We start from the raw sequence: 18,384 nt of genomic DNA, 5'->3' as shown, positions 1-18,384 counted from the left end.
ACATAGACTAGAAGTCCTAGCCACAGCAATCAGACAAGAAAATGAAATAAAAGTCATCCAAATTGGTAGGAAGAAAAACTGTCACTATTTGCACATGGCATGATACTCTATAGAGAAAATCCCAGAGACCCCACCCAAAAACTACTAGAACTGATAAATGAATTCAGTAAGGTTGCAGGATACAAAAATCAATATACAGAAGTCTATTGCATTTCTATATGCTAATAATGAAGTAGCAGAAATTAAGAAAACAGCTGAGATGCCCTTCAACAGATGAATGGATAAAGAAGATGTGGTCCATATTTACAATGGAATATTACTCAGCCATCAGAAAGGGTGAATACCCAGCTTTTATATCAACATGGATGGGACTGGAGGATATTATGCTAAGTGAAATAAGTCAAGCAGAGAAAGTCAATTATCATATGCTTTCACTTATTTGTGAAACATAAGGAATAGCATGGAGGACATTAGGAGAAGGAAGGGAAAAATGAAGGAGGGGAAATCGGAGGGAGAGATGAACCATGAGAGACTATGGACTCGGAGAAACAAACTGAGGGTTTTATAGGGGAGGGAGGTGGGGGGATGGGTTAGCCTGGTGATGGGTATTAAGGAGGGCACGTACTGCATGGAGCACTGGGTATTATACAAAAACAATGAATCGTGGATCACTGCATCAAAAACTAATGATGTATCAAAAACTAATGTAATGGTGACTAAAATAACATAATAAAATAAAATTTAAAAAAAAAGAAAAAAAAATAATCCCATTTATAATTGCACCAAAAAAAAAAAAAAATAGCTAGGAATAAACTTAACTAAGAAGGTAAAAGACCTGTACTCTGAAAACTATAAAAACACTGACGAAAGAAATTGAAGATGACACAAACAAATGGGAAGATATTCCATGCTCATGGATTAGCAGAACAAATATTGTTAAAATGGCCATACTACCTAAAGCAATCTACAGATGTAATGCAATCCCCATCAAAATACCAAGAGCATTTTTCACAGAACTAGAACAATTATTCCTAAAATTTTTATGGAACCACAAAAGACCTCAAATAGCCAAAGTAATCTTGAAAGGTAAAGCAAAGCTAGAGGCATCACAATCCCAGATTTTGAGACATACTACAAATATGCAGTAATCAAAACAGTATGGCACTGGCACAAAAATAGACACATAGATTAATGGAACAGAAAACAAAGCCCAGAAATAAACCCACAAATATATGGTCAATTAATCTTCAACAAAGGAGGCAAAAATATGCAATGGGAAAATGACAGTCTCTTCAACAAATGGTGCTGGGAAAATTGGACAACTACATACAAAAGAAAGAAACTGGATCATTTTCTTACACCATACACAAAAATAAACTCAGAATGGAATAAGGACCTAAATGTGAGACCTAAAACCATAAAAATCCTAGAAGAGAGCAGAGGTAGTAATTTCTCTGACATCAGCCATAACAACATTTTTCTAGATATGTCTCCCGAAGCAAGGGAAATAAAAGTATAAACAAACTATTGGGCCTACATCAAAATAAAATGCTTTTCACAGCAAAGGAAAGTCAACAAAACGAAAAGAAAACCTACTGAATAGGAGAAGATATTGCAGATGATATATCTGATAAAGGGTTAGTATCTAAAATATATAAAAAACTTATACAACTCAACACAAAAATACAAATAATCCAATTTTAAAAATTGGCAGAAGGGCACCTGGGTAGCTCAGTCAGTTAAGTGTCTGCCTTTGGCTCAGGTCATGATCCCAGAGTCCCAGGATCATGTCCCCCATCCTGCTCCCCGCCTAGAGGGGTGTCTGCTTCTCCCTCTGAGCCTCCCCACTCTCATGCTTGTGCTCTCTTGCTCTCGCACACGCACTCTCTCTCTCTCAAGCAAATAAAATATTTTTTAAAAATGGGCAGAAGACATGAGCAGACACTTCTCCAAGGAAGACATACAGATGGCCAACAGACACATGAAAAGATGCTCAACATCATGCATCATCAGGGAAATGCAAATCAAAACTACAATGAGAGATCACCTCGTACCTGTCAGAATGGCTAAAATCCAAAACACAAGAAACAACAAATGTTGGCAAGGATGTGGACAAAAAGGAACTCTTGTGCACTGTTGGTAGGAATGCAAACTAATTCAGCCACTGTGGAAAACAGTATGGCAGTTCCTCAAAAAATTAAAAATAGTGGAGCACCTCGGTGGCTCAGTCAGTTAAGTGTCTGACTCTTGATTTCAGCTCAGGTCATGATCCCAGGGTCATGAGATTGGGCCCCTCATCGGGCTCCATGCTGGGCATGGAGCCTGCTTAAGATTCTCTCTCCCTCTCTCTCTGTCTCTCCCCACCAGCTCATACACATGCTCACTCGCACTCTCTCTTTTAAAAAAAAAAAAAAAGGTAAAAATAGAACTACCATATGATCCAGTAATTCCACTACTGGTTATTTTCACAAGAATACGAAAACACTAGTTCAAAAAGATATATGCACTCCTATGTTTAATGCAGCCTTATTTATAATAGCCAAATTATGGGAGTAGCCCAAGAGTCCACTGATCGATGAATGGATAAAAAAGATGAAGATGGGGGGGGGTGTTTGTGTGTGTGTGTGCATGTGTGTATATAAAGCATGAAATCTTGCCATTTGCAACAACGTAGATGGATCTAGAGGGTATAATGCTAAGTGAAATAAGAAAGACAAATACCATGTGATTTCACTCATATGTGAAATTTAAGAAAACAAATGAACAAAGAAAAAAAGAGGCAAACCAAAAAACAGACTCTTAAATATAGAGAACAAACTGATGTGTACCAGAAGGGACATGGGTGAGGGGAGGGATGAAATAGGTGAAGGACATTAAAAGTACACTTACGATGATGAGCGCAGAGTAATGTATAGAAAATTCTTGAATCACTATCTTGTACACCTGAAACTAATATAACACTGTACATTAATTATACTAGAATTTTAAAAGAAGTGTTTGTGTATGTGTATGTGTTTGTTTGAACCTGTGTGTGTTAGGGGGGAGGTGTAACTTATGTATGGAGAATTATCTAGAAAAATGATCACAAAATGTTCACATTGGTGGTTTCTCAAATGTTACAATTTACATTGAATTAAAAATTTTTAGACATATAAAAATGCAGATGATCAAATGTTATTTATTACCCATCTCTCTCACTGGAATGTCAACTCTATAAAGACAGGAACTTTGCTTTATTACTTTATTCCTATTATTTAGGTACATAGTGAGTGCTCAATAAATATTTGTTAAATGAAAAACAAAAAGAAGAAAATGCAGAGCCTATACAGAGACGAATACTAGTTGAGATTCCTGGAGTTCAGGGGCATGCATGGGAGCAATGAAGATACAGTAGACAACTGAGCAGATCTCACTGGTCAGGGCCTTTAATCCCCAACATAAAACTTTGGGTATCAATCTTCAAGAAACGTGTCACGCTTGCTCTACTGAGATGAAGGGGTAAAGGATAGATATTGTATGATTTGGCATCAGTCCACAGCCTGAAGAATGCCCTTCTCTAGCTCTTGCTCAGAGAGAGAGAGAAGGAAGGGAAGGAAAGACAGGAAAGAAGGAAAAGAAAGAAAATAGAAGAAAAAATATTCTCTACAGATAAATAAGACATTTGGACATCTCCTTTTGGGCTCCTAATTTCACGCCAGTTAAGGCTCTAGGGCTTGACGTTCACTTCACTTGCTGGTTGATGGAGGCCCTGACAACAAAATGAAAATGCTGCCATTTCTCTGCTCCAATCTGTGCACCGCCATCTGCTGTGCTGATTCCCATGGTGGCTGCCACCATGGGGACGGAATATAGATGGCCCACAAAGCCAGAGATTCATCAATGCCAACACAAGGTAGACTCACAGTCCTGAGGCCAAGTGGAATCTTCTTTCGGACCGTTTGCCTTCAGCAATGCTAGGGCTTTGCCCTTTATACACTGAGGACCTGTGTGGGCAAGCATGGCCCCTGAACTGGTTCCACTGACCAACACTTTGATTTCAACGTGTGTGGAAAAAATACTGCCTATTGTCTCAAAGACTTTTCTCCCTTTGAAAAATGTTTAATTATTGAAGAGAAGTTTCCTGATATTTACTACATCCCCTTCGACCCCACTCCACCAGCAGAATGGTTTTCTTTAAGTGCAAATGCTACCCCATCACTCACCCACTCCAAACCCATCACTGGCTCCACACACAAATAAATAAATAAATGTGGACATGTAATAATTCTGCTGAATCATTTAAAGTGCACAAATAACCAAGCTTTGGTGAATTTCCACTTTAAGTTCTCTAGAGAAACAATCAGAGTAATCGTAATTCTGAAGGAGTAGCAGTGAGAACAATGGTCCATAGATGCTATAAACTGGTATCCAACAGTCATCCCCCCACCCCCACCCCCCTAAAAGAAATATGAACTGGCATAGTGGTCATGAGAATCAGTATATAAACATAAAAATCACTAATTCACTAAATCATAATGAACAGCAACAACAAAAAACACTTATGGATCACATTCTACAGGACTTTGGGAGCAGCCTTTAAATATACAAATTCAACAAACTCCCATTTAAAAAAAAAGTCGGCTCAAACTTCCCAAGTGTGCTTACACTAGTTAAGATAAATGATATTGTTTCATCAAGCAAATATTGCTAGGAGCGAGGCACTCTGCCTGACAGGGGTTGCAAAGATTAATCACTGATTACACTCTCAGAAAATTGATCAAAATCCCTGGTGTGGCCTTTGAGAGCCTACCTATCTCTCAGGCAGTGTCCACCTCTTGCCTCCTAGCTCCAGCCCTGTGACCTCTTTCAGTTCCTCAAATATGTCATGTTCTTCATAACTCAGGCCTTTTCCGCATTCTTCTTTATGTTTGGACTTGTTTGTCTCTTGCCAGCGATCTGATAAGCTCCCACCCATCCTCATATTATGGCGTAAAGTCATTACCCCAAGGATGCCCTCAGCAGTCTTGGGCCCCTGACTGGGCTCCGCAAATGAAAGGGCTCTCATAGCATCTACCTGACACATCACCACCATAGCACACAACTCAATTAGAGTTAAATAATTATCTGGCAGTTATTTGTTTGACATCTCTTTCCCCCATTGGGCAGACCAAATGAGTCCTAGCACAGTGCTGGCCTGTGTGGTCTTACTTAAACTTTCTTTTTCAGTACTATTATCATTCTGTGATGTCAGCGGGTTAATAAATGAGTGGAGTAGAGAAAGTGGAGACTGCATATTTCAACAGGCTTGACTATAAAGGGGAGGAGAGAGCTAGGGTGGCAACTGGAAGTCACTGTGGTGTTGACTTACTCTGCTCGGGCTGCCCTAACAAAATAGCATAGACTGGGCAGCTTAAACTGCAGAAATTTATTTCTCACAGTTCTGGAGGCTGGAAGTCCAAGATTAAGGGGCCAGCATGGTTAGCTTCTGGTGAGAACTCTCTTCCTGGCTTGTAGATGACCACCTCCTTCCTGTGTCCTCACATGGTTGGTGGGGGTGTGGTGGGGACAAGCTCTCTGGCATCTCTTCTTATAAGAGGACTAATGTCATCATAAGGGCATTGTCTCTGGACACCATCACATTGGGGGTTAGAAATTCAACATACAAATTGGGGTTGGGGGGTGCACAATTCAGTCCAGAGCAGGAGTTAAGTGAAGCCTTTTTATGGTTAAAAAGTCTTGAGCAGGCTTAAATGCTGATGACAGGGGCCAACAGAGAGGGAAGAAAGAAGCTTCAGGAGAGAGGGTTAGCCATAGGAGGTGGGAGGAGAAAGGAAGTAGAGCACTGCCAGAGACAAGGGCAGACATGGCTCCCACAGTGACATGATAGGAGGGGCAAAGGGCATGTGCAGCTCCATGTGACCTTCTCCATATAGGGTCAATAGGCTAAGAGAGCTCTCAACTAAGGACTTCTTGTTTCCTTTTGAAGTTACATGCGAAGGTACCTGCTGAGGGGCTGGCATGGTTTAAGGACAATGGAAAAGATTCTAAATAGAGTATGTAAAGAAGAAGAAAGAGAGCTGAGTCAGGAATAGTGGCAGACTGCAGATGATCAGGAGAGCAGTCCCCCAAGTACTTGGGGCTGGGAGAGGTTTCTCCAGCATCCATCCGTATGTGGAGTGTGGAACAAGGAAGGAAGACAGCTGCCTTGGTCCAGAGCCAGTGACATGGTGGAAAGGAGGCAAGTGAACCGAGAACATTCACTGCAAAGTGGCTGATGCGAGGGGCACGAATTGAATTAGGATCATGGAGATGGGAGCGGACTGATAGGGAGAAAGTAAAGAGGCTAAAGACCTTCTACGTGAAGGGAGTAATAATGGCTGAGAGACCTGGAATGGGAGAAGTCTGTGGTCACTAATGGGATGTTTCAATGCAAGATTTTGACAACATCCAACACGTCAGCTTAGGAGTGAGTGGCTGAAGTGGAGTCATGGTAAAGGTCCCAGAAATGGAGAAGACCAACACTGGAGATCAGTCCACCAGAGTCAAGAGTCTAGAGCTTTGTGCAACCACATCCAGTAAACAGCCTCCTTACAAAATTCCATTTTCACAAGGCTAATTTCCCTCTGGGAGGGCTGCTCAGGCCACAGCACCGACTCCCCAGATGGTGATCAGAGCTGCCAGTCTCTCCCTGTCTTTTCACTTATCGGTGCTTCACATCTTGAAGTTCTTGGGACAGATAGAGAGATAGAAAAAGGCAGAAGAAGCAAGAAACTGATACAGAGGGGTCACACAAGCCACTGAAGTCACAGAACACAGGTGACATTGACACTTACCTGATATGTAACTCTTGTTCCTGGCTCCCAAGACTAGATGGGAATCTCTGCCCTATAACAACTGTGTTACGGGAGACCTTTGGGAAAATCCTCCTTTGGGGCTTCCTTTAGGGCCAGAACTGCCATCTAAGCATTTTTCCTTCACATAGGACAAGTAGGGATTAATAGTTCCTACAACTATTGGTTTCCAGCAAGAATTGACAAAATTAGAAAATTGCCCAAGACCATCTCACTCACAGCAGACACCACTAACAGATCACAACACTTTTTACTGCAGACGTAAGATGGAGCTTTACAATTAAGATGACAGTAAAATTTATGGCCCATACTAGGACACTTTGGAGAGTGAAAGCCAATGTAACTGTGTTCCAAGCAGCCGAAAGTCTACATATCTCTAACTCTTCGCCTGTGCCTCGCTTGACTTACAGCTTAGAGCTTGAGTAATTACAGCTTCTTTGAGATTTCAACAGAACACTGACCCTGGGGAAGCAAGGAGCCAGGTGTTTCCAGAAGATCAAGCTTGGCCACGCTAGAAAATAGCCTTCCCGGATGCCAGCAAGTCAGCTTGAGACCGAGAATGCTTTCCCTGCATGGTGACCCTCCTCGCTTCCCTATGCTCCCTTTTTAAAAATCCCCTGCTGGGTCCAGGACTTTGGAGATGATCTTTGGACAGTAGTCCACCATCTTCCCAGGTTGCCAGCCTCCTGACTTTTTCTTTCCAACCAACACGTGTCTCTCCAGTATTGGTTTTTGAGTGGTGAGCAGCTAAACTCGGGTTTCAGTAACAGATTTTGGTGAGCCAGCCAGGAGGCTGTGCCCTGGAACATCGACACCCCCCCCCCCCCCCGCCCCGAGGTGTCCCCAGGAAGGAGCAATTGGCTGTGACAGCAACGCTAAGACTTACCTGGTCTGGAGCTGGAGGGACAGTTGTCCGAGGCAGCACACCAGGACCCGCCGCTGGTTTCCTGAGCCTGGGGCGTTGCTCTCTGGGAGTCAACTGCTCTCGGTTATCCCCGGAGGCAGTGATTTTAAGGACAGTCCCAAACAGCTGCAGACCCTTCGTTTTGTTTGGGGGAATCTCCTTTCTCCCCTCTGCTCCAGCCTCAGCTGCCTACCTCCCCTTTTTGTTGGCGGAAAGGAACCTGCCCTGGGATGAGCTGCCGGGCTCTGAAGCTGGGTATGTCCACTGGCATGCATGCTGGGAGTCCAATTTTTCTGCCATTTGGCTAATTAAGCTGTTTGGACCCTTCTGGGTCAATGTGTGGTATCACTCACTGGTCAGGAGAATGACTCTGAAGTGACTTTGTATACCAGTGTCTCTTCTTAGGAGGGGAGTCAGTCTATTTGAGAGATACCTGGTTGATTTTAGTGTTTGTGTAAAAATGGGGGGGATCTAGTTCAATCCCCTCTCAGAGTCTATTGGGATGGGTATTTTCTGTTTGGTACACCTGCAGCTGTAATCCCAGGACTAAAAAGAAGATGATATTTTATTGTAACACCACCTGGCCTGTGTATATGTGGAGCTCAGAGGAAAGATGGCCACTGAATGGCTCTCCTGGATTTCTTCCCCACGTTTGGTTGTCTCCAAATAGGGGATTTTGATTTGGTTCTCTTCGCTTGTCTAGGAAGCTGTTTTGTTCAGTCAGTGAAGGCCCCAGCATTTAAGGAAGAACGAACGCTAACAGAGGAACTCTGAGCTTCATTTAGTCATAGTTTTGTTTCTTCTGCGCTCTCTCTGAGCTTTTGTCCAGGAAGATGGGGGACACTCCTTCTGTTCCCAAAGAAAGTCTAGTAGGACATATTCTGAGTAAATGGTACAGAGGGCTGAAAAGCAACCAGAAAAAAAGCCTGTTTTGCAGGAGGGAGAGACAGAGGACAGAGATAAAGGAAAGTGAGTCCAAACTTTGAATCCACCTGCAGTCTTGCTGGCGGCACCCCCGCTACCTCTGCCTCGGCCTCCTCCCCCTCCCCCCGCCACCCCGCACTACCACCTGGGCTGCTCGCACAGCCGGCTCCTTTTCTTTTTTTTTTTTGAAGATTTTATTTATTTATTTATTTGAGAGAGAGAGAGAGAGAGAATGAGTGGGACGAAAGGGCTGAGGGAGAGAGAGAAGCTGACTCCCTGCTCAGCAGGGAGCCCGATGCGGGGCTCCATCCCAGGACGCTGGGACCGTGACCTGAGCTGCAGGCAGGTGCTTATCTGACTGAGTCACGCAGGCGCCCCGCACAGCTCCCCCCTACACCGTCATGTGTGCCTGCGGTGCCATGGGCTCCTGCTCCTCCTACCTTCACTACTAAGGAGGAAAATGCACCCCAAGCTGTCAGGCTAACTCCTCATGAGGTTCAAACTGAAGAACCTCCCAAATCAGCGTTCAGGGGCCCAGGAGTTCCCCTGGACTTAAACTGCCCACTTCAGATTTCCCCCCAGCAGCCCCCGGTAAAATTGACAGTGGGGAACAAACTGATCGCCTTCTTAGTGGACACAGGTGCAACACATTTGATAGTAAAACGAATCCAAGGGGGTTGTTTTCATTAAAATAGACATGTCTTTAGAGTTATCAGTATTAAATATAAAACTTATTCTACCAAGGTTTACTAAAGGTCAAATAAGCTCATGTTATATCTGTTGCAATTTGTCAGCAAAAATGACTTAAATGATGGTTAATTTTGTCACATGAAGTTTTCATGCGTAATTGTTAAGAGCAAATATGTTAAATAAATAAAAAGGTTTATAGGTAAACTTTTAAATAGCTTTCAAAATCTTTGGTAACCTGAAACTTTGAAGTTTTGCTATTCAATGATAAATTGGGTTGAATTCATTGGATTTCTAAGCCTTCTCCAAAGATGATAATACTGAAACATTAGTTACTAGCCATAGGTTTATCTGCTTTTGTCTTCTTATTACAGAGAAATTAAAGATACTTGGGTCTGCTAGAAAACATGTTTTATGCTTTATTGAAAGTTGTACTATGAAAAAACATGTCTAAAAATTATGACATATTTATAAATTTGCCAATCTAAAGAATTATGGCTTAACAGTTCACAATTAGTTACTACTTAGTTTTCACTAGCAACTAAGGTTTCTAAGAACCAGATGGAATTAGGCTGCTAGAAATGGTAAGGAAAGCATCTCTGTATGTAGGGACAGTTAGGATGTGTTTTTGATAAGGACTGAGGAATGGGAATACATTTTTGTTGAGGGAAAATAAAGTCATTTTGTCCTAAAATGAGACTGGTTAGAGAGAGAAGGCTTAGGAAAAAAATCTGAATGTTTAAAAAAAATTGTAGAAAGTTTGTGAAGAGGAATCTTTGGAAAAGAATTTTATGTGTGGTCAAGACTAAGATTGGAATGAATGAGTTTTAAAAGTACACCTGTATAAGATTGAAACTTGGCTTTTCTCTGTTAAAAAGACAAAGTTTTCTTGGATTATTGGTCTGCTCTTTTTGTTAGAGAGAGAGCGCACACTCAACCAGGGGTGGGAGGGGGGGAGTCCTAAGCAGGCTCCGTGCTCAGCAAGAGCCTGATATGGGGCATTCTTGATCCCACGACTCCGAGATCATGACCTGACCTGAAATCAAGAGTCGTATGCTCAACCGACTGAGCCACCCAGGTGCCCTTGTCTGCTCTTGATAAGAAATATAAACAATTTTTTTTTAATCTGCTCAGAAAACCAAGGTTTCTGTGTTTTGTCTTTATCTGGTTTTTGATTACTTAAGAAAGTTAAAACTTCTCAATATTAAAGGAGCTAAGTTTTGTTAACAACTATATAACCTTCTGTAGAATCTCTTACTGCCACTTGGTTAAATAGATAATTATTAAGTTTTATAATGATCTGTAATCCTATTTAGGCAAGAACTTTAAAAACTTCTAAGGTTTTTAACAAAACTTCCCCCAAATTCAAATTCTAAATGAAGTCTTTTTTGACTAATTAGGCTTATTTATTTGGTATGTTAAATTACATGGGAGGCCTTGCCAAACAAATGATGGTAAACCTTCTTAGATTATATTGTATGGTTTTGTGCTATAACTGTTCTAGAAATTATATGAAATTCCTAAAGTTATATGGGAAACCTGGGTGGCTCAGTCAGTTAAGCATCTGACTTCGGCTCAGGTAGTGATCCCTGGGTCCAGGGATTGAGCCCCATGTCGGGCTCCCTGCTCAGTGGGGAGCCTGCTTATCTTTCTCCCTCTCCTTCTGCCCCTCCCCCCTTCGTGCTCTCTCTGTCTCTCTCTCAAATAAGTAAATAAAATCTTAAAAAAAAAAAAAAGAAATTCCTGAAGCTATAATATGTCCTGGTATAAAGTCATCATTTGACATTCTAATTATTGAAATGTGGGTCACAAAAATAACTGGATTTTCATGTCAACTGCATTATAATAAACTCTCTTCAGATCTTTGACTATGTCCATTTTTGAGTCTTTTGTCAATTACAGTAATTCTGATGCTCTTACAAAATGTGTTTCATCTTCAAGGAAATTCATAAAAAGGGCTTATGACAAATACAGGTTTCTGATATCTTCAAGATCATGAAACTGGGTAAGAATTTTTGTAACTAGTGCAAAAGCTGCATTCAAACAGAACAAGATTAGAACTATGGGACTGAATGAATTGAGGAAGATGATTACAGTTTTTATGACTTGTTTGAAACATTGCTGGTTCTCTAATGTTTGTGCTTCCAGGTTTAAGGAAACTTTTTCTCTTAAGATACCTATGACTTATAGAAATATGATACAATATTCCTTTGTGAACAAACTGAAACATTATCTTTTCTCTCTACCTGAACCCTCCAGAATTCATAAACTCTCCATGAGTATACTTTCTTTCATGGCAATTACAATTATTTGTATAAGTTTAATAAGAATCTGTTCTCTTTGTAACAGGACGCCATTGAAAACATTGGTTAGATTACCAAGGCTTTGACTGAAATGTCATATTTGAGAGAAATGTGCATAGACTCAGATATGACCTGACAGCTTTAAGGAACTCAGGTTGACTTTACGGAGTCAATAGAGCCCCTTGGAAATGTTGGCCTGGTACCTTGCTTACGCAGTTCCCAACAGCCTTACCTGGTGAGTAAAGAATGTCACTTCCTGGCAGGTGCAGGAATGTCAGGATATTTAGGGGACCTAGAGAAGAGGAATTCACCCAAATATATAGGTATTACAGGCAAATCTGATGGCAAGTATTTGACTTGGTTTCTGGTCTCGAGAGACTGTTAGAAGTTCTATCTGAATCCTTACAAAAAGTTCCAACAAAGCAGATTTAAAAGAATTTATATGGGCAATCACTATTCTTACTGTGCTTATATAAATAATTAAGCCAAGTTTGTTAAAACTGGACTTGTTTTACAAACAAATTAGTCTTAATTTGGCTATCTTTGATGGGAAGGAGGGTGATTTTAGAGAGAAAAATTATATTTCAGTAACACACCTTTGTGGAAGTTAGATTCTAGTTCTGATTATCTTTAAATGTTTGTTGTTTGCCTAAGCTAGACAACTTGAGGTAAACTTCAGAGAAATTGCCAATAGCTCATGTACAGAAAACTTTCATGCCTGTTACTTTGTGTGGATAATCAAAAGATCCTGTGGGCATCTGATTGTTTGAACAGTTGGACAATGGGAGGCACTTGCTTGTTAGAAGTTCTTACTACCCCCTTCTCAGTCCACAGTAAGTCTAAAGTGGTACACTAGACTAGCTGTCTCAAATTATTCACCTGTGTCAGGCAGGACCTCCCTGGGGAAATACCAGATGGAGATGAATATTTCTTGTGTATTCTTTGCTCCCCGGTGGGAAGGTGCTGCTCATCAACATGTGGCATGAAATTTGTCTAAAACCTTAATTCTCATTGTTAATGAAACTTCTAACTCCCTCACCAACCTGCAAAAAATTTTGGACTCCTTGGCTAAAGTGGTAAGTAGACAACAGAGTAGCCTTAGACTATGTTTTAGCTGAAGAAGGAGGTATATGTGTAGTGGTCAATTCCTCTTGCTCTACTTACGTTAATACTACCATGCAGATTGTAACTAGTGTAGACAAAATCCAACAGCAGGCCTCTTGGTTGCAGCAAACCCTAGAACAGCACATCCTTCTATATCAAGGGGGTTGGAATAGGTTTACTGGTCTGTTTTCTTGGATACCCTCTAGCATCAGATCTATTCTAGGGGGGATAACAAAAATGGGCCTTGCAATATTACTGATACTGGAATATACTTAGGGGCAAAACTAATAATGTTATATACCACCACATGATGCAAGAAGGTGTCCAAAGTTTTAAGTACAGAACTACCTCTGATACTACTCCCCCCATGCCCATTTAGAAAAAGGGACCAACAGTTACATCGTGCACCATGTCGGGGCCTTCCATTCCAGAGCCCCTCCTGTGCCTTGATTCAGCTTGAAGCAGCTACAGAAGATGGACTTTTGCCCATATTCCAGAGATGGAATGAAGGAGTGACCATGGGGATATGTAACTCTGTCCCAAGCAGCCTACAGGCTACATATCTCTAACTCTTGACCTGTGTCTAGCTTGACTTATAGCTTATAGTTTGATTAATTACAGCTTCTTTGAGATTTCAACAGAACACTGACCCTGGGGAAACAAGGAGTTAGGTGTTCCCAGAAGATTTTATTTATTTATTTGACAGAGAGAGAGAGCACGCACAAGCAGGGGGAGCGACAGGCAGAGGGAGAAGCAGACTCCCCGCTGAGCAGGGAGCCCGATGCGGGACTCGATCCCAGGACACTGGGATCATGACCTGAGCCGAAGGCAGACGCTTAACGACTGAGCCACCCAGGTGCCCGACAAATATTTTTATAAGACAAAATTTGTCAATAAGTTGACTCTGATTCTTTTGAATGTTTTATGATATTTTGATCTTGGAAAATAGTAGACCTTCTCAATTTCGTTCCATCAAAAGATTCAACTCAAACTTTGAGATATTCCAAAGATCAATTATAGAATGTCAAAATCAAATCTACACAATTTTGAGTCCTCATTACATAATTTGTTCAGTTTCCTCCTGTTTTCAGAGGGATATATCGTAATGTTTCCTGTTGCAAGCTGTGTTTTCAGTAACTTTACACATTTCTCAGAGCGTCAAATGCTGATTTTTTTTTTGTTTTGTTTTTAAGGGTTTTTTTTTTTTTTTTGGTATTCCATTTGTTGACTACTCTGATTAGATATTTCAACTGATTTTAAACAAAAGACAAATGTAGAAGACTCATTTAATTCTATTTGAGAACACTAATGTTGATTTACAAAGTAGTTCTTCAAAAGCATAAGCATTTCTGAAATTTAGTTGATGATGGGTAGCAAAGAGAGAATGAATACTACTGTTCTGGTACATTTTGTGTCTCTGTTACTCTGTGTGTGTGTTTTGTAAATTTTGGCAATACATCTTCTATTTTAATTGGCAGAATATCACAACTTCTTTGAATGAATTGTGTAGGTACCACAGTTCCAAGTTCTGTTGTCTGTTCCATAAGATTCATCATTTAGTAAGAACACTATTTTTATCATGGCACTTTGCCTCACCAAAATTATATTTGTATTATCACCCCCAAATGAGTACATTTAACTTTATGGAGAAATGTTTAACCAAAATTACGATTATTCTCAGTAACATAAGATGCTTCACTTTGGCAAAATGACTCCCAAAAGCTTTATTTCATCAATTGGGTGAGAAAACTCAACCCATTAGTGAGACTAAATAATAATCTTTTATTTAACATGTCTGATGGCATTGATATAAAACTGGCCTCATTCAACTGTGTGCCAAGATCATCTTCTGACAATAGAACTGACACAATAATGGTTGTTATGAACTTTTGGTGCATGTGTGAGAAGCTATACAATCAACAATGAGTAAGATTAATTTAGAAGAATAATTATTTAAAGGAAATTATTTACATTTCACATACCAAAATGTAAATGTATCTTCTGCAGTGCTATGTGTTAGATTATTGGCTCAGGCACAGTTTTCTTAAAACAATTACTGGCTTGAGTAGATTTATAGCAAAACAAAAAGCCTGTTAGCATTGTAACAAGAGTGTTTGGAGAGTGCTCGACAGGAGGACTGCTTGGCCTCTATTTCCCGCACTTAATGCACATACTTCTAGAATTTTCCCCATTTCCCACTGACCCTGCTGACTGGCAGCCTGGTCACTATGCAGCTTGAAAATTGTGCTGAGAGCCATGGCACAGCTGAAGGAAAAAAAAAAAAACCAACAAACAGTGGCCACATATTTCCCCACCACCGCTCCTGAAATGGGAAGAAGTTGACTTTCCTTACAACACGTATCAAAAAAACCATTTCGGTTTTTTTCAGCAAGTGTTTTGCATGCTCTACTGGGAATAGAGACGGGTTATAGTTGGTCGTCCCTCAGTTCACCATGTGCTAGGGAAAGAACTCTGTTCACGGAACATGCACTGCACATGTTACAAGACAAGACCATGGCAGAAGCTGGAAATATCAACTGGAGGTCTGACAGCTGCACCCCAACTTCCTTTAATGCAATTACTAATGACAAGTCCTTAAAAAAGAAAAAAAAGAAAAATCCAGCATAAAGGCAAAACCAGATGAGATGCCTGGGCAGTAGGAGTAACTGGTACTGTCACAGGCAAAGGGGACACTTGTCCCCCTAATGTTCCTTCTCAGCCAATGTTTCTGGGAACCACTACTAATGGACGGGGGGCTGGCCTAAAGCATGGAACGTAGAAGGTTCCGTGCTAAAGTCCCCTAGGACTCTAGACAATCTCTAACATGTTCTCTACTAGGATTTATTCTGTTTGAATGGAGCCAAAAAAGTTTCTATATTCGAAGTGCTTTTACATGGGAATTAGAAGCATTCTTAATTGGATTGCTGGGATCCAGCGTTCTCCCTTCCCTGTGTCCAAGGTCCTGAATGCACCACATGCCGGGAGGCCACGCTCTGGCACGCCCTCCCACTTCTGTTCCACCAACTGAGTAATTTGTCCTCAAATCTCTCTCTGCCAAAGTGCCCTTGTTATTCTAACTACTTAATTAAAATTACGTTAAGTTGATGAAATGTGATTGCAAAAGGAGAATCACTATTTCTTTGAAAACTATGCTGACTTCTTTGGAAAGTCTCAATAAAGGCAGCTCACTAAAAAGCTCTTCATTAGCTGTGGGTAAAAACTACTGTCAAAACTGGGGTTGGGGAAACATGAAAACTACAGAAGGATTCTGTATTCAGGTTTCTTCACACACGGTTTGGGTTCTTGCTCTGCTCTAAAGAAACTCGAATTGGAAATTGTAGATTGTAAACAACCTAATAAATTGGGGTAATAAAAAGTTACCATGTATTGGGCTCCTCTATGTGCCAGATGCTGCCCCTTTATATATATTACGTCACTGGATCTGTCAAGAACCACAACCAGCAGATACTTTTATGATTTCTATTGTACCATTAAATCAACTGGGACCCAGAGAGGTTAATGTTAAGTTATTGCCCTGTGTCACATGGCTGGTTAATTTTCTCCCAGGAGAAAATTCTGTAAATGTTTGGCTTCAAAGCCTATGCATACTCCACTTTTCATGCTTTGTTCCTGGAGGATAAATTCTGAAAGAAAGAAGTTTTTAAATAAAGGTTCTGAAGCAATTAACTAGGCCGAGATAGTGAACATGTGGCCATGAAGAGAGGTATGCATTCAGGAAACAGTTTTGCCAAGCTCTTGTCCCCTCTCTTCCACCCCCTGCTGACTGAGCCTCATTCCATAAATAGAGGTGCAAATGTCTCCTGGGAAGGGTCCAAGTGTTCACTCCAAAATATATCTGCTGCATTTTGAAAACCTGGCAGAGGCTTGTCAACACCCTGGCCAGAGCAATTACCCAGCATTGTTAAATTTGCAGCTGCTTTTACCAGCCATTCTGAATATTTGTACCTAGTCAATAAGGTTGTGGGGACACCTCTGCCTGACTGGGGTCAGGAGCAGACAGATAAATGAGGAGAAGGATTCTAGCTAGGCTGCAGACCACCTAGGAGGGTAGACACACAATGGGGTTGTTTCGTGCTGTACTGAGTGACCAAATGATAATGGCGGCCACTTACTGAGCATTTGCTAGGTTTGGGTACTTAACATGGGGGGAAGGTTAAGGAACTTGCCCGAAGCAATGCGGTTCCAGAACTGGAATGCAAGCCTGATTGATGAACCCTGGCTTTCCTCTCCCACCACCTCTCTGAAACTTTCTCCCGTGGAAGAGGAGGTGTCCCAGCGAGGAGCTGCGGGAGTTAGTGTTGGGTGTGGAAGATATCACCCTGAAAGCCAGGCAAAGCCAAGGTGCTAGAGGGAGAAAGCAGAGAATAAGATCTGGAGCAAGGCTGGGAGGGAAGCCAATCTCTGAACTGTAGTCGTGCAGTTTGCCATTTACCACTCTTACAAGGATAAGATACGTTCTTTGTAGAAATGTTAGAAACAGTGGAAAAACAGAGAAAAATATTTTCATGGACCAGAGAAATACTGTTAATACTTTCTATGCTGGATCTTTTCAGTCTTCGGCTCTGTGAACATCTTTTTTTTTTTTTTCTTTACGGGATGGGACAATTTTTTTTCACTTACTAATATCAGGTAAACATTTTCCCACATTAAAATTCTCCTACAATATCATTTTTAATGCCTCCATTGTACTCTAGACTAGGGAAAGTGAAAGCTCTAGAACCTAGCTGGTCTGGGGTCAAATTCCAGCTCTGCCATTTCCTGGCCATGTGACAAAACTCTCAGTTGCCCCTTCACCCTCCCCCACGGGGATATAATAAAAACCTCCTCTGATGTGTGTTGGGATGATTCCATGAGAAAAAGAATTGGAAGGCCTTATCACAGTGCTGCATAAATGTTAACTGTTATCATTTCTGGAATTTATTTAACCAACTCCCCATTCTCCAAAATGGGTTTTTTCAGGTTTTCAAAATTATGAATAAGATGCAATGAACACCATTACAGAAAAATCTTTGTGTTCCTCTGTAATTATGTCTTGATGTGAAATGACTGGATCAAGAAGTATTTAAAATTTGTATGTATTCGATGCATACTGGCAAACTATTCTTCAGGAGATGCGTATTGATTTATAATGATTTTCACGACCCCTTGAAGGAAGCTGGCTGTGAGACTGGGAGTCGATGATGAGCTATGAGTCAGGAAACAAGGAACAAGTTGCATTTGAACACTGGCCTCAGAATGTGAGACCTGCCAAGTCCCAGACAGGCCTGCTGACCTCTCCTCTTTTGATCTCAGGACACCTGCCACAGGGATGGACCTGAGAGAATGTGGGGGCACTGGTGGACACTGAATTGAAGGAAAGATGGACAGAAGGGGGTCAGAAGATACTGCAAAGGGCCTTAGCAGATCAATAAAAGTAAATCCCATGTTGGATTACTTTAGTGTATTAGTAATTACTGCCAAGTGTTATTTATACATTTTAATTTAGATAATACCATAAAGTTGTAATGAACTCATGTTAACAGCATATGTGTATGACTTCGTGGTATGTAGAATACATTGAACTTTCACACTATGATTATCCTTTATTCACTTCTAATGTTCTTCTTAAGTA

Source organism: Halichoerus grypus, chromosome 1 (assembly GCF_964656455.1).
Source record: "Halichoerus grypus chromosome 1, mHalGry1.hap1.1, whole genome shotgun sequence".
NCBI lineage: Eukaryota > Metazoa > Chordata > Mammalia > Carnivora > Phocidae > Halichoerus > Halichoerus grypus.
The sequence above is the reverse complement of the archived record's forward strand: the minus strand, read 5'-3'. Positions refer to the sequence as shown.